Genomic DNA, 20,291 nt, shown 5'->3' on the forward strand with positions numbered 1-20,291 from the left:
CATGCCTCTCATTGGATAGATAGATAGATAGTTAGCTAGATAGATACTTTAATCTCAAATGCATTCTCAGCCCAAGGGCTGAATTACACATTTTTACAATCAGAAATTTAAAAATTTATAAAACTATTTGCACATCTTATTATACTAGCAATTTACAATATTGTAACATAATAATAATTAAATAAAATATATTGATATTATTATTATTATTATTATTATTATTATTATTATCGCGCACCGTAACAACAGTAAAAAGGGTATCATATCGATAAAAATCTAGCCATTAAACTTTCTTGCCATAGCAAATATAAAAGTGTTCATCGTTCTGGAAGTGCGAAGGCGTGGCATACTAAAATGGCGCTTATTTTTGAAATTGTAGCTGGGTTTGTGTATTGGTGGAAGAAGCGCCTTTAACTTATGGCTAGGGTTGTCTAAGATACCTTTAAAAAGCTTCCGACATAGAAATTCATAATGTAGAATTTAATAACAAACTATATTTCACAGTTCAAAATTATTAGTCAAATTATCAGCATATGCTGCCATGGACACTAAATTGCCACAGCGGCGAAATATTGTTGCCCTTTGTGCTTTTTCGTAAAGTTTGCCGGTGCTGATATCTAGATTTAGTGGAACTTATAACGCGAACCGTTACAATTAACGTTATCATAACTTGCAATATCATTCGAGGTCCTCGCAAAAAATTGTCTTCTCAGATGCCTCCAATTCCGCGGCGGCGGTATTTTGATTTTGAGGGTAACGATTTTCCACCAAAATTGCTCAGAGTTCTTGCCGATGAGGTTGGCAAGATCACAGGTTTTGACGACAACATGGTGAACGATGATTATAGGTGCGGTTACACACACCATGGTAAATGCCTTTAATTTCCCATGGTAAATTATCCCGCTGTACCTTACACTTGGGTTTTTGCATACCGTGTTAACCAGCGATTACACGTTACGAAGATTACCGAGGTAAAAAGAAATCTCACGCAATTCATTGGCGGGAAATTTAATCACAACTTCGTCAGCATCGTCATTGGCTCTTATAGCTCGGGCATCAAAACACTTTTCCAACTTACCACATGAAATGTCATGGGCGCTTCGTCTGATCTTGCCCCGTGTAACCACATTAATTTTTTTCTCTGCCGGGTCCGCAAACCTGTGACAGTTTTCCATGTCACTATATAATGCGGTTTATTATTTTTTTTTTAACCGTTCATTTTTTCTAAAACCTTTTTTTAACTGTTTCCTTTTTTATTTGGGGTGTTGTTAAAAAACAAAAAAAAAACAGGGGCTTGCTTTTTTAGGGGGTCTAAAAACGAACAAAACATCTTTATCTCCCTTCTACTCCCTTACCCCTCCCTGATCGTCCCCAGTACCCCTATACTACCTCACCCTTCTTCTGCACGTTCCTGGAATGCCAGTTATGCCCACCCCTTCACACAACACTCCTCATATTTCTTAAGACCTTTCCGTATACTCACCACAACTTGATCTTGGGAAAAGACAGAAGAGGGTTCAGCTCTGACGAGGCAGTGTGACGAAGGGCTAACACTCGAAACGTCAGCTTTCATATTTCTTTACAGTGGCCGATTTACCATATCAACTCAGTTGATAAACCCTTTTCTTTATTTAACTTCCCCACTGACACACCACCACAGCTTACTTACAAAGTAAATTCCTTTATCCTACATGTGAAGACTGCTTTACTTCCACCAACCATGAACCAATATTCTTAACCCAAAAACCAAGACAACGGTTGTTTTAGACTAAAGACTGCAATCACTACAATGCGTGTTAATCCCTTAAATGGATGCATTGTTTGACACTTGCAGGCCGCACACTAACCCTAACTAGCAGCAAAAGCTAACTGTTTTAAATGGGTGCTGCTCCTCAGCGCTATTTGAAATGGATGCTTTATAAAATTAAATACTGTTTATCAACGCTATTTGTGGGCAGTGTGCAGTTGTCATACACTTCCTGAAATGCTAACTGTTTCAAACAAGACGCCTACAAAGCCGTATCCGTGGGATGCACAAACATTTAACACATATTGTCCACTTACACGCATTGCGTATGTGTGCGGGTAGTGCGAAAACTTGACAAACTGTTTTTTCCATAACTGTCAACTGAGCTGGTTTTTTTTTTTTTACTGGGTTGCCTATGGGCAAACCCAGTCGAGGTCTACGTTTAGTTTGTTTGTTTTCTTTTTTTTTTTTTTTCCGTGTCAGTAAAAGTCTTGCCTGTCACTCCCCTGGTAAGTAGTGTCTTTGTGTATAGAGCCTTCTGCGCGTATTTTCTTAGGATCGAGAGGGTAGTGGAACTGCGTAGATTTCTCTTGTGGACACAGTAGAATCATTAACTTAGCCTGCAATGGCGTCGAAAGTCATACAACGCGAATGGCGTTTTAGTGGATCCTTAAACAAAATATACCCTTATGGAGCTCAATAATGGAAAGTCAGTTGGATAAACTAGGCATGAATCTGAAAAGAGACGAGTACTGGACTTCGACAACAATCTATCGCCCGTCGAGACGAAATCAAAGTGAGCAGTATTTACCTGAAGTACATGGTAATTTGACACAATTGAGTTTCTTGTCTTCACGCACGCAATCAAATAGGAAGAGGTTTTCGCCTCTAAGAGCAAATATGTTGTTTGTTTCAATAAAATTTTCGCTGGAAAAGGATTCTGTGGTATTTTCTGCCTTTGTGAATTATAATATCATGTTGTGTATTGAATTTTCGAGCTTAAGGTTCAAATGTGATATGGGAGAAGTTTTTTAGTATTGCTCTGTAAGCAGGAAGGGTTCACAGGCCTGTTGGAAGCGTGCTTGAGTTTCAACAAAATGAGGCCCAAAATCAGTGAAAACTTGTGACGCAGATGAATAATAAAGTAGCTGCTATTTCCAAAATGATGGAATTACCTGGTGATAAATAACGTTGTACGCGTCTTGGAGAGTAAATTTTGACTTTCCATAAACAAGAGTTGGGCGATTGTGATCTTTGTTTTGACTTCGCTCATTTCATTGTCAAACTTGATAACACTTGACAGAAAAAGAAACTTACAAAAACACGGTATCTTGCCATCATTTGACACATGCTTCACTGTTTGGCGAGTAAACATGCCGCGGTAACTTAATCACGGCGCCCGCTGAATTCCGGCCATGTCACTTTCGATTTTTTAATTTACTTGAACGTAGCAAAAATCTCCCAAAATGTTTGTCGCTGATCGTAACTTTTTATATTCTATATTCTATATTCACGGTTCAAAATTAATGTTGTTTTCATGTCGTAAATATTTTATTCTCGATCGACCGTCCGGGAAACTTCCTTCTGCTCTTTCTGAAAACTGTGTATCAATATTTATTTGCTTTTTCATCAATATTTGTTTTGCATAAAGCAAGCTAACAGAATCTGTACCTTGCTGAGTTCGCATTTGTTAGCGTTAATAGTATTTTCGGTCAGATGTTTCTGTTTTTTATGAAGGGTTTATTGTTTTGGTCTCCCATCCCAACACTAACCCCGCGAAACAGGGCTTGACTTCAGTGAAGTTTATTATTACAAAGTTTTCGGATGCTCATAGGGCACACTTGTGGTGAAAAGAAGTTGTGAGGGAACTTGAAAATTATCAACATGTCAACCCAGAAGCCAATGTTTCTCGCTTCTCTTTTATTTGTTATTCTTCAGAGACTGGAATGCTGTATTTCAATACCACACAATTCAGTGCCTTCTGCACGTACCACAGGCAAGCCAGTGTATGCTTCACAGAAGCATCTAGTTTTCAGGAGATTCAAGTTTTCGTTGCGTAACATGTAGCTCTAATAGTACACTATACTGTTTTGTTATCCATGGTAGTAGTATTGTAGTTGGGGGTACAAGCTCAAAAATTCAACTGAAAATTCAAATAACAAATTCAACTAAAAATTCAAATAACAAATTCCACTAAAAATTATTCTATAATTATTTTTAAATTCAACCACAAAAATAATTTATATGTTTTTTAAAAAAATTCAACAAAAAAACAAATCTATAAATTTAACAGCGGTCCAAATATAAATTTAAACTTGAATCACGAACAAAGAAACAAATAGTTAATCCAATACTGCAATCCAATGGCGCAGGATGGCGCATTGGTGACAGCACTCGCCTCCCACCAATGTGGCCCGGGTTCAATTCCCAGACTCGGCGTGGCGTCATATGTGGGTTGAGTTTGTTGGTTCTCTACTCTGTACCGAGAGGTTTTTCTCCGAGTACTCCGGTTTTCCCCTCTCCTCAAAAACCAAAATTTGATTTGATGTACGTTAACTTGTTAATTTCAATTTACAGTGTCCCCGATCAGTGCTCTTCGGCGCTAGAAGATTAGACACTTAAATAAAGTTCCTTTCCTTTCCTTTCCTTTTCCAATATTTGCATAATTAAATCGAAGAATCACAAAGCGTGACATTATTAAAATCTAACTGAAGGGATTTTCCCATGATTTTAACCAATCACAAACTTCACATTTTTACTTCACAATTGTGTAGTTTTTCAGTGAAACTTTTCACATTTGTGAAATCATTTTGTGAAGTTACAAGCAGTGTGATTATTACTAATGGATTAACAACTGAATCACAAGAATAGTTAAGACAGCAACGATTGCATGGAAAATATAAATTATTTTTACTTTCACAATCTTTACAATTTAATATCTTATAATAATATGATGATGAATTGCACAATTGAACTATATGATGAATTATGTCAAAATTATATAAATTGTCCATTTTGCGAACATCAAATATCTGATTATTATACAAACAAACAAAGTAATTGTAGTGAACAACCTTATATAACTGAAGATAACAGTCGTTTACTATGTATTAACTGTGGTGAAATTGGTTATGAAATTTTTAAAGATAATTACATCAATTTTTACGAAAATATGTATAAGATAAGGTAAAAATCAGTTTATATCAGAAAATATCATATTATTAATGTTCTTGATGAAATCAGCCTTTCAACTAAAAAACCCATTCCATCATTTGTATTTAATAATGTTTTGAAAATGTTTGATAAGATAAACAATATATTACCACAGATTAATCAAAAACGTAAACGAATTATTTTTATTAAATATATTATTCATCGTTTGTTTATTAAATGGGGTATTGATTTTGAAATTAAAATGACTAAATATAACAAGACTCTAAAATATTATGAGGAGTATTGGAAAAAAATCCAAGCATTAATTTAATTGGTGACAAACTTTATTTTTTATTTTTTTGTCTGAAAAAGCCAGACAATTATCAATGTTAATATTATCTATGATAGAACATTTGTTAAAAAAAGGTTGATTCATCAAAACGCCACTTCTTAAACTATTTCTGAGTTCTGATAATATATTAAAATAACTAGTATATGCAAATCTGCAATTTTCTAATTTCCGATCATATTATTTTGCAGTAGCATATGTTTGTAAAAGAACACCGGCTCCTGAAATAGTTCCTAAAATTATAGGATTAAGAGTAATACAACCTGATATTGTACCAATAACTACTAATCTAGCTGAACCAAGATTGGTAGATAGATGCATTTTTTTGGTAATGTTGAAATGATTTCTTATAAGACCAAAATTTTTTGTGATAATATTTATAAAAGTATTTTATTTCTTTAATTTTTTGATCTGATAGATTTTTGTTATATGATTGAAATTGAATATTTTTTTACTCATATTATGTGTATACATTATACGTATTTTTTATTTTATCATCGTATATATTATTTTCATCAATAAATTGAATCAAGATATTGAGCTCTTCATTTGGTACATCTTTGTTTAAGAGTTTGACTTTGAAATGACCGTTTTGTAATGTTATATTAATATTAAATGTCTGCTTTTGTGTATTGTGATTTGATACGAAAAAATCGTGTAATGACAATCGAAACCCATAATTAATTTCAATGTTTAGTAGTTTATAATTAAATTTGAAAGAATTATATAAAATTTGAATTTGTTCGATTATTGATCCATTTGGAAGCAAGACTCTTTTATTTCCATGTATAATAAACGTTTTGGCTGATGCATTTGTAATTAGATAACCATGTAAATGTAAGCAACAGGTTCGAAGCACTAGAGGTGGAAGAGGACGTGAATGACGACTGCAGCCAGATAGAGAAAGTGTACACAGAGACTGCAGATAAGGTGATGGGAAGGGTGAAGAAAAGGAGTAAGCAATGGTTGAGGGATGACACATGGAGGGCAATAGAGGAAAGGAGGCAGATAGGAAATAAAATTGACAGTACCAGATCAGAGCGTGTCAAAGGAAGGCTGCGCATAGAGTACAGGCTGAAGGACAGAGAAGTGAAGCGCAGGGCAAGAGAGGATAAGAGACACTGGACAGAAGAGATCGCTAAGGAAGCTGAGAGATCTGCTGAGAAAGGACGCACAAGAGAGCTGTACCAGGCGGCAAGAAGACTAACTAATAAGAAGATGAGACAAGCCGCTGCCGTAAAGGATAAGCATGGAGAAGCAATCAAGGACAAGGAGGTGAGACTTGAGAGATGGGCGGAGCACTTTGAAGAAGTGCTTGTGAGGAAGGCACCTTCGAACCCTGTAACAGATGAGGAGACAGCGGCAGAGGAGATGAGGGAGATGGACACAGCAGAGATCAGGGAAGATGAAGTCAGACAAGCCCTAAGGAAGACGAAAAGTGGAAAGGCACCTGGAATGGACGAAATACCCGCAGAGTTGCTGAAAGCAAGCGGCGACATAGCAGTACAAGAACTGACAAGACTATACAGGAAGATATGGAAGGAAGAGAGAATACCAGATAAGTGGAAGAAAGGCATCATCGTCAAATTACCAAAGAAAGGGGACTTGAACGAATGTAAAAACTGGAGAGGAGTGACACTGCTGCCAGTAATGAGCAAAATCATGGGCCGAATCATAATCGATCGGATCCAACGGGGAGTGGACGAGGCCCTCAGAAAAGAACAGGCGGGGTTCCGTAGGAATAGGAGCACAGTGGAGCAGATCTTCATTCTCCGTAAAATCATGGAGCAGGTGAATGAGTGGAGAGCGACGCTGTACACACACTTCATTGACTTCGAGAAGGCCTTTGATTCGATCCAAAGAGAAAGCTTGTGGAAGATCATGAAGTCGTACGGCATACCTGAAAAGCTGGTGAAGATGGTTAAAATCATGTATGAGGAATTTGAATGTACGGTAATGGATGACGGGGAACAGACGAGGTGGATCAAGATCACGACGGGAGTCAAGCAAGGGTGTGTTATGTCAGGATTTCTCTTCCTCATAGCAATAGATTGGGTGATGAGAAAGACGACACACGGGCATAAGAATGGAATACGATGGAACTTCACCAGCGTATTAGAAGACCTTGACTTCGCAGACGATATTGCTCTGATCTCGTCGAAGTACGAACATATACAGAGCAAGACGGATCGATTGGTGGAGAACGCTGGGCGTGTAGGACTGAAGCTCAATGCGGCAAAATGCAAGATGATGAGATCGAATGCAAAACGGCAGGACAGGGTCAAGATTGGAGAAGATGAAGTCGAAGAAGTGGAAGAATTCGTATACCTCGGAGCAACGGTCAGGAAAGATGGTGGTGGAACTGAAGATATTAGGAACCGACTAAATAAAGCAAGAAGGGCGTTCTATAACCTAACCAAGATATGGAGGTTACGGAGCATAGGACGCCAAACGAAGATCAAGCTGTTCAAGACGCTAGTACGCCCAGTACTACTCTACGGATGCGAGGCATGGAAAATGACAAAAATGGAGGAAAAGAAGATGGACGCATTCCAGTTTGTGTGCCTCAGACGAATCCTCGGAATTCGGTGGCCACAGAGAGTGAGCAACGAGAGGATAGGGGATATTACAGGAATAAATAAGACCAGTGATGAGATCCGCAGGAGGCGCTGGAACTGGATCGGGCACGTCTTGAGAAAAGATGCAACCGACAACTGCAGGGTAGCGTTAGGGTGGCAACCAGAAGGGAAACGGGCAGTAGGTCGACCAAAGACCACGTGGAGACGAACCGTGGAAAATGAGCGAAAGAGTGAAGGGTGGAACAGCTGGAGAGAATTCAAAGTCATAGCGGAAGACAGAGTGGGTTGGAAGACGAGGGTTGCGGCCTTATGCGCCTCCTGGCGCGGAGAGATCTAAGTGCTAAGTAAGTAAGTAAGTAAATAATGTGATGTTTTTAAAATATCAAAGCCGTTCATGTTGATCGGCATATGAAGTGTAAATTTTTCATCAGATGACACTTCGTAAGCTATTTCCCAATCGTAAATACTTTGGTTAAGGTCATGTAAAGCGTTATTTTTGATACCATATATAAGAGCATATATTCTCAACTTTGTTGGACTGCTATTGTCAAACGTGCTTTTAAAATCCACATATAACCTTCTTTGAATACTTTGTGAAGAACCATCAGGAAATAGATTCACGATTACTCTGATATAGTGATATTGGTTTGAAATTTTTTGACAATTTTTTTTTTGACAGCTTGAACGCGAGCTGCTAAATTCATTGTAATTGGAGAACACAAAGAGGTAACACACTGAAATGAGTGATGCGAACAGAATCACTCATGACACGGCGGAGCGCCCGAAGGGTGAGAAAGGCATGATAGTCATGCATGAAAGAAAAATCGGCACCCAGTGACCTATTGATATGCTTTAAAATATTGATGTAATTAATAACTGAACGGTAACAGGATAGTGAACGCGAAAGAAAAACTAAATAGGCTGAGAAGGACCGCTTCGAGACCGGAAACGGAGCCAAGTTATAATATTCACAAAATAAAATATACGCGTTCAACTGAATTCTCATTTTCCTCTTCGTAGACTCTTGAGATGCCCGCGACTGAATCTGGAAGGCGTATTCCAGTAAAGTCTGTGAGTTTTCTACAAAGGAAACACCGTCAAAAATAGAAACTTAATAAAATGAACATATTAGGTAACGGTGAAATGGAACAAACTGTCTGGGACAGGGCACTCTGAGAAATGCAGGCTGACGGATAATGCATGGAACTGAGCACTGAAGTCTCCGGTGTGAAATCTGCTTAATGAATCGGCGAGCCAATTATCACAACCACGAACATGACGAACAACCAGCTGGATGTTAAACAAGGCAAGGAGCAGCCAGAGTTCTCCTAAACATTGCTGCACGAAAACATTAGTGGAATACTGCGAATTGATGACTGAGACACAGGTAGAATTGTCCGAAAGCAGCTCTACTTTGAGGCCCTCAAGCTTGCGTGACCACAATTTGATGGCGATCACAACAGTAAGGAGTTCCAGTTCGTTGATGTGAAGATCTTGAGAGAGAATGAAATCCGGAAATTCGCGGTGCAAAAACTCCCCGAAACAAATCGCCCCGCAACCGGACAGGCAAGCGTCAGTCGCGAACAGTTCGGGATTGGAAATGAGCACATCGGAAGGAATAACCGAAATGCCATTGTACTGCGAAAGGAAGAACAGCCACCAGTCGAGGTCTGAACGAAGCTCATCAGTGAGCGGGAGAGAAGTGTTCTGGGGACGAGAGAAGCAAGGGCGTGTAACAAACGGCTCATGAACGCCCGGCCAGGGCGCACGCAAGCAGACACAAAGAACAATTTGCCAAGCAACTGCTGGAGTTCGTGTCGTGTGAACGAAGATTTGTTTAACCATTTGTGCAGCTCTTGGTGCAATTCAGAAATACGAAAAGAAGGGAACTGACAATGTCATGTCCAAGGTATTGATCCAAATACCAAGGCACAGCATATGATGGCAGGGTGGTACATCTTTTTCGGGGACGCCATAAGGCCAAGATCATTAAAAAGCGAGTTCTTACGCTGGAAGGCCTGCTGAGAAGAAACAGGAGACTCCGCACCGTAGAAGTCGTCGATGTAAACATCGACCGAAAATCCCTCGTTGGTAAGGATGTGAACGACGCTTTTAGTGGTTCGCTGGCAGATCAAAGTCGCCGAACGACGACCAAACGGTAGTGAGGTATGGAAGAATAGCGAGCCATCGACGGACATACCCAGCAATGGATAATCTGCAGGATCGACGGGAATTTGTCTATAAGCTCGCCTGAGATCTTTCTTGAAAACGTGGCAACCGCGACCCTTGTCATTGATAAATTCGACAAGACGATCTATGCCAGGAAGGCGCAACTTGAAATACTGCGCTAAATAATGATCTTTAGAGATACTGTCATTAACAGAAGAACCCTCTGAAAAGCTCAAATCGTGGACGATAGGCAAATCGGTAGAGTCACGCTTGGGCACGCACATAAGCGGTGAAACGACACAGTTGGTGTTAAAAGGATTGCAGTGAGATGGACCCATGACTGACTGATAGGCAAGTTCTTTTGCGATATATGAGGTCAAACAATCCGAGTTAGAAAGTGCTGAAGAATGGTTACGAAAAGTGGAAAGAGGCAAAACATCAGAAAGGAAATTAATCGGCCAGGCAAAACGCAAGAAATCAACGACGATTCTGTCCTCATAAAGCTCTAGATATTGAGACCAAACGTTAAAGCCGGAATGTACAGGGCGCTGGGCACCGAAAGCATTAGGGGAGCCCCGTGCACGAACCTCGTCGGACAACTGAAGTAAAGATTGTAGTAATGAAGAATATTCTGATGAAGGAGGTGAGGGCTGGTGAGAAGGAATAGGATATTTCCGCTTGGCACAATTGAGCATAGCATATTCAGAAGAATCACAAACACGACAACGATGCACGAGCTTGTAAGAGGCATCACTGATATTGCAATGACATTTGCCGGAGTAATTCCACTCCTTGCAATAATTCTCCTTTGCACGAGAACGAACTTGGGAATTACCATTTGGACGAGACGGGATGGTAGCATTAGATCTCATATCCTGATGTGTGAAGAAAGTCTGAGCACGATCGCGAATCGCGTCCGACCAGGACCAGGCTAGTCTGCCCTGCTCAATGGCATTGTGGACTGAAAAATGAAAATCTCGGACACTGGACCATGAATACGTGATCGCGCGGTCCATTAACAGCTGCAAATGGGCCAACAGAGAAGGTTGAGAGGACTCTGGCTGCTCCTTGCAAAATTCCAAGAACCCACTAACAAACTCTGCAAGATCAAGCTTGTCATAATCGACCGTACCTGCTCGCTTTCTTTTTGTTGCGAAGCTGATCCAGCGTGGTGAACTGTTGCACAGGAGCGGCTGGCGTTGAACAAGGTGCAATCGCTGTTTCCAACTTCACAGGCAAAAACTGGGGGTGGGGCGACCAGCGAAGAGTTTGCGGACAATTTCGTGAGCTCCAGTTTGGCTTCTGCGATCTTTAGTTCCGGGGCGAGGCTCTCTTTGCGGAGAGTTTCCAAAAGAATGAGATTCTCCACCGATGCGGACTGGTCTGTCTGGGATGGAGGCGATGGCGCTTTGTCCTTCTTCTTAGGCTTGGTGGAGGATTTCTTTGGCTTAGCGCCTGAAGGCTCGGAATGTTCTTGCTCTTCTAAAAACGCTGTTAGATTTTCGATGTCTTCTGGAAAAAGAAATTCCGAGGACGATTTGGATTTTGCAGTAGATTGCCTGGTGGATAGAGGTATCATTGAAGGGCGCATTGGAAGATTGCGAAGAGACAAGTACACGAGATGCTAAAACGAACAACGGGAGGCCGCAAATGACCTTTGAAACATCAGGAAATCAAGTTGACCCAGGAGAAACTTGACACTGCCTAGAGACATGACCGCAAACAAAAGGGGGTGTGTTCCTAATTACATGCTTTGAAAAGGTCAAAAACCCCACATAACGACTATCTGGAATAAATTTCAGTACAACATGTATATTTTTGTGAAAAGTTGTCTCTTATGAGTTTAAACAGTTCCCAGTCCCAACGTCCATGATATAGGCTAGATCCATCTGTTTTTTTGAGGACGTCGATTGAAAAAGCATTTTTACGGACAGTGTGTGGCATTTGGTTAAAATCTGTTTTAAGACTGTCAACTTCAATACCAAAATCATCGATAAGCGCACCGATGGTATCAGTTGCATATTTTAAAACAGTGAAAAGTTGTCTCTTATGAGTTTAAACAGATTCCAATCTTAACGTCCGTGATATAGGCTGGATCCATCTGTTTTTTTGAGGACGTCGATTGAAAAAGCATTTTTACAGACATTGTGTGGCATTTGGTTAAAATTTGTTTTGAGACTGTCAACTTCAATACCAAAATCATCGCTAAGCTCCCCAATGGTATCAGTTGTGAACAGTTATAAAGTCTACGGGTAGATAAAAAAATTATTACAACATGACGTAATACAAAAGCGGGTACTAATTACAGTGTGACACCAAATATCAAGGTGTAAACTAAAACGTGAGAAAAGTGTTGTAATGCTGCAATTGTTTGTTAAGTTCCCGTTTGATCTTATTTATATAAAAAGCTTCTTTGAGTTTTAAATCAATTGAGATGCTGGCAGAATCCAGAATACTAAAGCACGAAGGGGAGTATTTGTTCTTACATTGCTTAAAAATATGCGAGTTTTTATCGCTTTCCGTGTGTTCCTTTATCGTGGTAGAAACGTGGCGACTAGTTTCGCCAATATAACGGGAATTACAACCCGCACAAGAAAATTGGTAAACTACCATGGATTTTTGAGCAACAGGAGTACGATCTTTAACACTAAACATGTTTTTCATTTTGAATGAAGTGAAAATTAATTTGATAGTTAAGTCAGATTTGAAAAAGCGCTGAGTAAGTTGTCGGAATTTAAGTTTAGCTATTTTGGAATAATGGCGGACAAAAGGGAGTTTAAAATAACTTGTATCATTGTCATCATTAGTGTTCCGGCTTTTTTGAGAAAAAGACCCGTCAAGATACCGCTTGAAAGTTCTGTCAATAATGTGCGAGGGAAATGAATTACGTATCAAGGTGTCAGAAAGTTTATTAAGATCGTTTTGAAGGCCGGAGGATCCGGAGGTGTTGTTGATTTTATAGATTCAGTCGATAAGAGTTCCGATAAGGCCAATGTTATAGCATGATGGAGTAAAACTAAAGAAATTAGTTCAGAGACCAGTGTAATTTTTTTTATGAAAAACTGAAAAAACACAATCACGCGAAGAGTTGTCAACAAGTATGTCAAGAAAGGAGAGTTTACCATCATTCTTTCTCGAGCATGACCCTCAATTTCCTACCAAAAAATCCGACTTTAAGAAATTGTTCTCATTCGCTACAGCCGAGACTCATTTTCTTTTTAATGGCAGATTTTATGACCAAGTTGATGGGATAGCGATAGGCTCTCCACTAGCACCCATCCTAGCTAATCTTTTTCTTGGTTTTCGACGGCTTGCACTCAAAGGTCATCTTCCCACTAGTTATTTTAAATTATTACAAGCTCTCTAGTGACGCAAACTTGGACTGCCTATGAGGAAACATGTTCAATCGCAACATTATCAATCGAAAAGCTTAAATGGGTTTGACAAACTACTCAATTTTTGTGTGGAGGCAATTAGCATAAATTCAGTTTTAGCACTTTTCAAAGTAGAAAGCTTTTACAACGTGTTATACACACTTCCCCTGTTTGTTCGTCGGCACAGGCTTTTAGAACGAGGCATACACACTTTCCCTTGTTTGTTTCTCGGCGAAGGCTCCAAGGTATACACACTTTCGGTTGTCGGCACAGGCTTTTAGAAAGAGGCGTGCACACTTTCCTTGCGTTCCTGTAAACCTTTGACGGCATGGGTTTTGAGAACGACGCATACACACATTGTCTCGTTTGTTTTGGCAGATGCGGTTCAGCGTGTTCATGTTTATGGACAACAGTTCATTCACAAATTGGACCGCGACGCATACACACATTGACAGGCATAAAAATTAGCAACAACATGCAATAGTCGAATCGACACGGGTCGTAAAAGGGTTTCACGAATCGTACGGATCGATCGATTCGTGGGGACAGCTGTGCGACGGTATTATCTAATGAGATGCATTTTTGTGGTTGACAGATCGTGTCTTCGGGTTTTTTCCGCATAAAAATGAGCGACATGCTGCCACTATAACATGCAATACTCGAATGGATACGGGTCGTAAAAGCGATTCAGGAATCGTACGGATCGTTCGATTCGTGGGGACAGCTGTACAACGATAACTTGCAATACGCGAATGGATACGGGTCGTAAAAGCGCTTCACGAATCGTACGGATCGTTCGATTCGTGGGGACAGCTGTACGACGATTTTATCTAATGAGATGCATTTTTCGGGTCGACAGATCGTGCATTCGGGTCGTTTCACTTAGTGAGTATTGGACATGCATGTCTCATTGCATTAGTATGAATCAACTAAGGCGTGATATGTCCACAACGTCTCACCCATCATTTGAAAAGCAGAGCTAAATCCTTTCCTTCTATTACAAAGCGACGAACATCTCCACCAAAGATGCGGCAGTATATAAATGCTACGACACTACCAAACAGAAACTCTTAAAAGCGTATGAAGACTCGAGACGGCAAATTGCTCTTCGCAACATCACACAAAAAGAAGTCTTCAAGATACGTCCCACCACGTCGTTATCCTCAACAAAAGGTCTCGCATTGAAACAGCAAACAATAGTAATACTCTGAGACCTTATCATCCGTGGAAACTAAGACTGTCAAAGAAAATCAGTTGACATCTGTAAAAGGTAATTTAACGCCTGATTCGGATTCCGCTGTACCATTACCGACAACACCGGCACCATTCACTTAACACTATGGTGTAACACCAAGAAGTCAGTAATAACCAATGTTACGCCATCAAAGATGTACGAATAAAGCTATTTAACTCCAAGAAGTACCCCACAACTATTCGAATCGGTCGAATCACACCTGCAGATGATGTCTTTCCACCCCCACCACAATGCAAGAACTGTTCAACAGCCTCTTTGACAGTGAAAGAGTCGACAAGATCCTCTTAGCGGACACCTTTCAAACCTGGTTATCTTGCGTTAAATGTGCAAAACAGATATATAACTGATCAAAACAACGGCAACAAACGTAAGTCTTATGAGGTGTATAACATGTAATGGGGTACAATCTGTCTTCTCATGCGCTATAATGGGATCAGTTCGAATTGCCATAAGCCGAGATCAGGACCACGCACTTACCTTTCTTAAAGTGTTCACACCACCTCTAGACACCATGCATTTTCTTATTTTATTTTCTCGTTTGCCCATACGTAATAGAGTTGTTTTCCGCACAGAAGGTACTTCAAGTATAAATCGAACTCTCCATCTCCTCATTCACAGGCGATCGCGATGACCACTGGACCGGAGTGTGGGGGTAGGAAATAGAAACAGTTGTCTGGGTGACTGGAAACAAGGTTCCAGCCAATGACCCATCATGATCCAACGACCCGATAACGCATCTCACCAGCGTAATTACGCATTTGTGTAATTCTCCCGCTATTGTTAAGAAACAGTATAAAAATAAATACCATCGCAGAAAGTTGCAAAGCATCTGTTTACTAATTTTAATGCGAATATCGTTAAATGTGGACTTTGGACTTTAGACTACGGATTGTACTGGGTATTGACCAAGGTACTCCGAAGAAAATAACCACTGAAATACTGTGAGCTTCAAAGGAAATTGGCTTAAAAACCTTTGATCAAAGTGTAGGCTACATGTGGCCTCTTGTTTTATACATACCCCATAAAATAATTACAGAAAGATATCCCAATATTTTAAAACGATGATGGGCAGTGTTCTAAAAGATTAAACCAGTTTTAAAAAATAGACTGGTCTGAAAAAAAGGAACTGATTTGAGAAAAATCCAGCCCAAAACAAAATTAAATCACAACAACTATACATCGCTAAGCTCCCAAAGTTTAATACTAGGTCTTATATCAATCTGGGTCTGCCGGGGTTAAAGCCTTTGCTCAGGACTGGTCCAAGGATATAATAGCTTGTTATACCCTTTTGTCGGTTTAAACTGCAAATTTGTTGATCATCTGAGCTTCTGCTTCAGGCAGTTCCCTACTTATACCACTTTGGATGTTCGTCCACTTTTGGCTGCGCCTATGTTTCGACGGTCTCCACCGGAGCAGATTTGTCCATGACTGGGTTTTTTCTTCCAGATATTTCAAATCTTTTCGTCCCAGGCAAAGTTAAGATCACAGTTTCCCGGTGGTTGTGGTTCTTTTTGGTTGCCCTGTGTATACATCTTAGTTTGCCTACAAGGCAAGCCACCGAACTAATGTTTGTGTTGTTTTTTTGCGTTCTAGAGTTCTGTATTAAATTACTGTCCAATACGCCCGAGCTTACTTTATGCTGCATGTTTCCGTTTAGGTTGCACTGGTTAGAGGTCTCAGTTAATCATTCTCGACTTCTGTGTTTTAAGTATGGCGTGTTGATATTGAGCGTTAGCTTGGCCTTGTTACCCTCGCGCTTTCTTCGATAGTTTCTCAAATATCGTTCTAGTCTTGTGTCGGGACTCCCTCTTACCCCTCCCTGAAAATGGGCCTGGAACCCAGGCGGGAAAAGAGAGAGTCCTGTATTACTTGCAGGCGCATGCTCGGAATGAGCAAATCATATTGCATTAGATGCCAGGCTGGATAGGTAAATAAAGGGAACCTTGAAATCGTGTATGAAAATTACTGTGTGATTTGCAATGTCAGGAAAGAGAACATCTAAATTATGCCTCGTCGTGACCAAACGAGGAGAAAATACTCCGATCGCAGTGATGTTGGAAAATTATTGCCGAATAAATGTAACGACTGAGAGAAGATCGCAATAAATCGATGCAAAGGCTAGCGACAAAACAGCTCGGAGTCAGAATGTATGTATGCAAGGAAAGTGCTTTTAAGTAGCAACAATAAAAGAAAGGTGACACACGCTTTTAAGTGGCAGTTTTCATCTTTATCAATTAATATTCACGAACAAATTTTGACCAGAAAAAAAAATTGTGACAATTAACGTCCGAATAATCGATGTTTGACTATGCATATATATGTATAAATTTAATAGGAACATTATTGCTTCATCATTGCGTTATCAAAATAAACTGGTATGTAAAGAAACAAATAGTCCAGGTTGTGATTCAATTTCGTTTAACTTTTTATCTAACCTTATCAGCAATATATTAATAATACTCAGTTTTTCTGTCATGCAATCGTCTTTTAGTTTTTCCTATTTTTGAAAAACCCGTTCGCCCACGAACGGGGGCTTCTGATTGGTGCGGCACAGTCACAATGATTGACAGGTGACAAATTCTGGAGCAAAATATTTCTCCTAAGTTCTAGCGTGACAAAAGCAATGGTGGAAGATGGGGAAGGTTTTGAATCGTGTGTCGAAGCTGAGCAAATCTGGTCTCGGGTTTAACATTGAAAAGGAAAAAGAACTGTCAATGCACCATCTCTTTAACTGTATAGCTGTAATGGCCGTTTTGCCAACAGGATTCGGAAAAAGCTTAATTCCTCAGATGTTTGTCATGATGTGCGGAGTGCGAAATAAAAGAAATTAAAACGAAGAACCGGCTTCTCGAGTATCATCGTGATTTCTCCATTTCAAAGCATAATACGCGATCAAGTAAGTGGCCTGTTAAATCTTCTCTTAATTATTGTGAGAAGAAAGCGGCTCCTTTGTAAAGTCATTCGCTTTTTTAAAGCACTTTTACTTGCTATTTCATCTACGATTTCGTAACGATTTTACCAAAAGCGTACTGTGGATTATCAAACTAGCGAGGAGGTTTGCCTGTAATTTCCAGGAGGTTTAGTACGATCCATTTCGTCAACCACTCTGCACCAACAAAACAGCCAGCAAGTCGCACTGAAATCGTCGTTAGTTTTAAACTTAAACGTCTTGAATGGTTTCATGGTCATCTTTGCTGGAGATTTGCATTTAACGGCCTTACTTACTACCCATCGAACTCTGTACGAGTTATGTTTCGTATTCTACCACAGGTAACCCAGGCTCACTGTGGGTGCCACATAGGTAAACATAGAGGACATATGAGGCGAAGTTTAGGTCTGAACATTTGCTAGAAAATGGAAATAAAAATCGATAAAACTTACCATGTGGTGAGCTGTTGTTGTCTTTATTACGTACAAATTTCGGGGAAAATGGTCCCCGTTCACCTTCCTTCATAGTATAGTGACAAGGTAGGAGACGGAAGCCAGCTTAGGGAGTCCGATCGACCCAAAACAAGCACGATTTTTTTCGCAAAAATCAAATCCAGTCGCTAAATAAACACGCCAGGCTCGTGGAACATGAATTTCTCCAAACCATGAATCCACTGAAGCATCTCCATGTAGCAACGCGAAGCCACCAGACTCCGTAGAACTTGTAAGTTAACCTGCTAAAATGGCGGCCAGAAACCGTTGTCCTCGCAAAGTGTCCAATTCAAAATGGCACTCAACTCGGGACGCCTGGTGACGAGTATAATAAGTTCTGGAGGGAGGGGAGTCCCAAATTGCTAAAAACAAAACTCACTGAGCAATCTGGGACTCCCCTCCCTCCAGGGGGACTTATTATACTCGTCACTTGGACACTTTGCGAGGACAACGGTTTCTGGCCGCCATTTTAGCAGGTTAACTAACAAGTTCTACGGAGTCTGGTGGCTTCGCGTTGCTACCTGGAGATGCTTCAGTGGATTCATGGTTTAGAGAAATTCATGTTCCACGAGCCTGGCTTGTTTATTTAGCGACTGGATTCGATTTTCGCGAAAAAAATCGTTCTTGTTTTGGGTCGATTGGAGTCCCGACGCTGGATTCCGTCTCCTACCTTGTCACTATACTATGAAGGAAGGTGAACAGGGACCATTTTGCCCGAAACTTCGTGTACGTATTAAAGACAACAACAGCTCACCACATGGTAAGTTTTATCGATTTTTATTGCCATTTTCTAGCAAATTTTCAGACCTAAACTTCGCCTCATATGTTCTCTATATTTACCTATGTGGCACACAGTAAGCCTGGGTTACCTGTGATTTTACGAGCGCACGGATTTGCTTACAAGTTCTGAAAATTGGATGTTGTTTTCGATAACTTCTATTCCAACCGCTATGCAAATATCAGCTAGAATTTGCCCGTAAGTTTCTTTTCGATGGTTTAAACAAATTCTCGGAAGAAACATAACCAGTCGTACTCGGCTTAGAAGATGCTGTTACAAATTTAACTTTAAAATCACACTGGCAAATCCATTATTTCGTATGTCATCCATCTGATCTTCTACAATTGGAACTCATGATAAGAAGGACTGATTTACAATTAACATCAGACTCGGATCGAAGAAAAACCATGTAGCAAACAGACTTGCCAAATCCTGTTCCAGGTTTAACAAAACCATCATTACCGGTATCGACTGCATGAATAGCTTGCAGTTGTTCCGCCTTAAGCACATAGGTAAAGTGGCATTTACGCGAAATCAATTGCCTCCAGAAACTTGGCGTTATAATTTCCTTTCACATTATCCCCGTGTATCCAGTGCAAAAGTATACGGAATAAACTATGCCCAAATAAGGAACCTTTTCTTCCAAATAGCGTTTTTTTCCCCCAGTTTTGGGGGGAAAATGGCGTCATTCCGAGCATGCGCCTGCAAGTAATACAGGACTCTTTCTTTTCCAGGCCCATTTTCAGGGCGGGATAGGGGGGAGTCCCAGAACAGGACTAATATCGTTCTACATTCATACGTTCTAAATTCATTCAGCTTAGCCGTGTATACGCGTTACACTTTCACTTATTGTTATCAATCAATCAATCAAGCAATTAGCATAAATTGCTATTTTTCCAGCAAGTAGCAGAGGCCTGGTTTAGAGTGGCAAGCGCTTGGAATGCCATGTTATCTCTGTTTGTATTTTGGGACCGTAAAGGGACCGAGGTATTCTACGGTCAGCCTTCGCCGCGTGCACAAGTCCACTTTTGTTTATTGTTATGTCGCGCTGAAAAAAAAATTCTTTACGCCTTCTTTAGGCTGTATATGATAGCGTTCATTTACATTGTAAATAGTGTTATTCACTAAGAATACCCTAAGACCCCAAGGGTCGCACCGCTGTCTTTGTTGGGGTACACGTTCCCCAGTTGCTGGATTTTAGGGATTTTTGTGTCCGGCTTTGGGGTATTGCATTATCTATAATAGCGTTGATGTATAAATGTTTTTGTACCCATTCCAATATTAAATAAATGTGACGATGGCTTGACTGTCCAAAGCGCCCATATATCATCTAATTTATGTGTCCGTCCGGTTGAGTAGATAGTGGAAGAAAATCTTAAATATTTGCACAGATTGAAACTATTGGATATATAGTTTACGTCATAGAAAGTGCGGCGTACGGAGTTTTATTCACGAGTTGTTTGTGTC

Source organism: Montipora foliosa, chromosome 4 (genome assembly GCF_036669935.1).
Source record: "Montipora foliosa isolate CH-2021 chromosome 4, ASM3666993v2, whole genome shotgun sequence".
Taxonomy (NCBI): Eukaryota; Metazoa; Cnidaria; class Anthozoa; order Scleractinia; family Acroporidae; genus Montipora; species Montipora foliosa.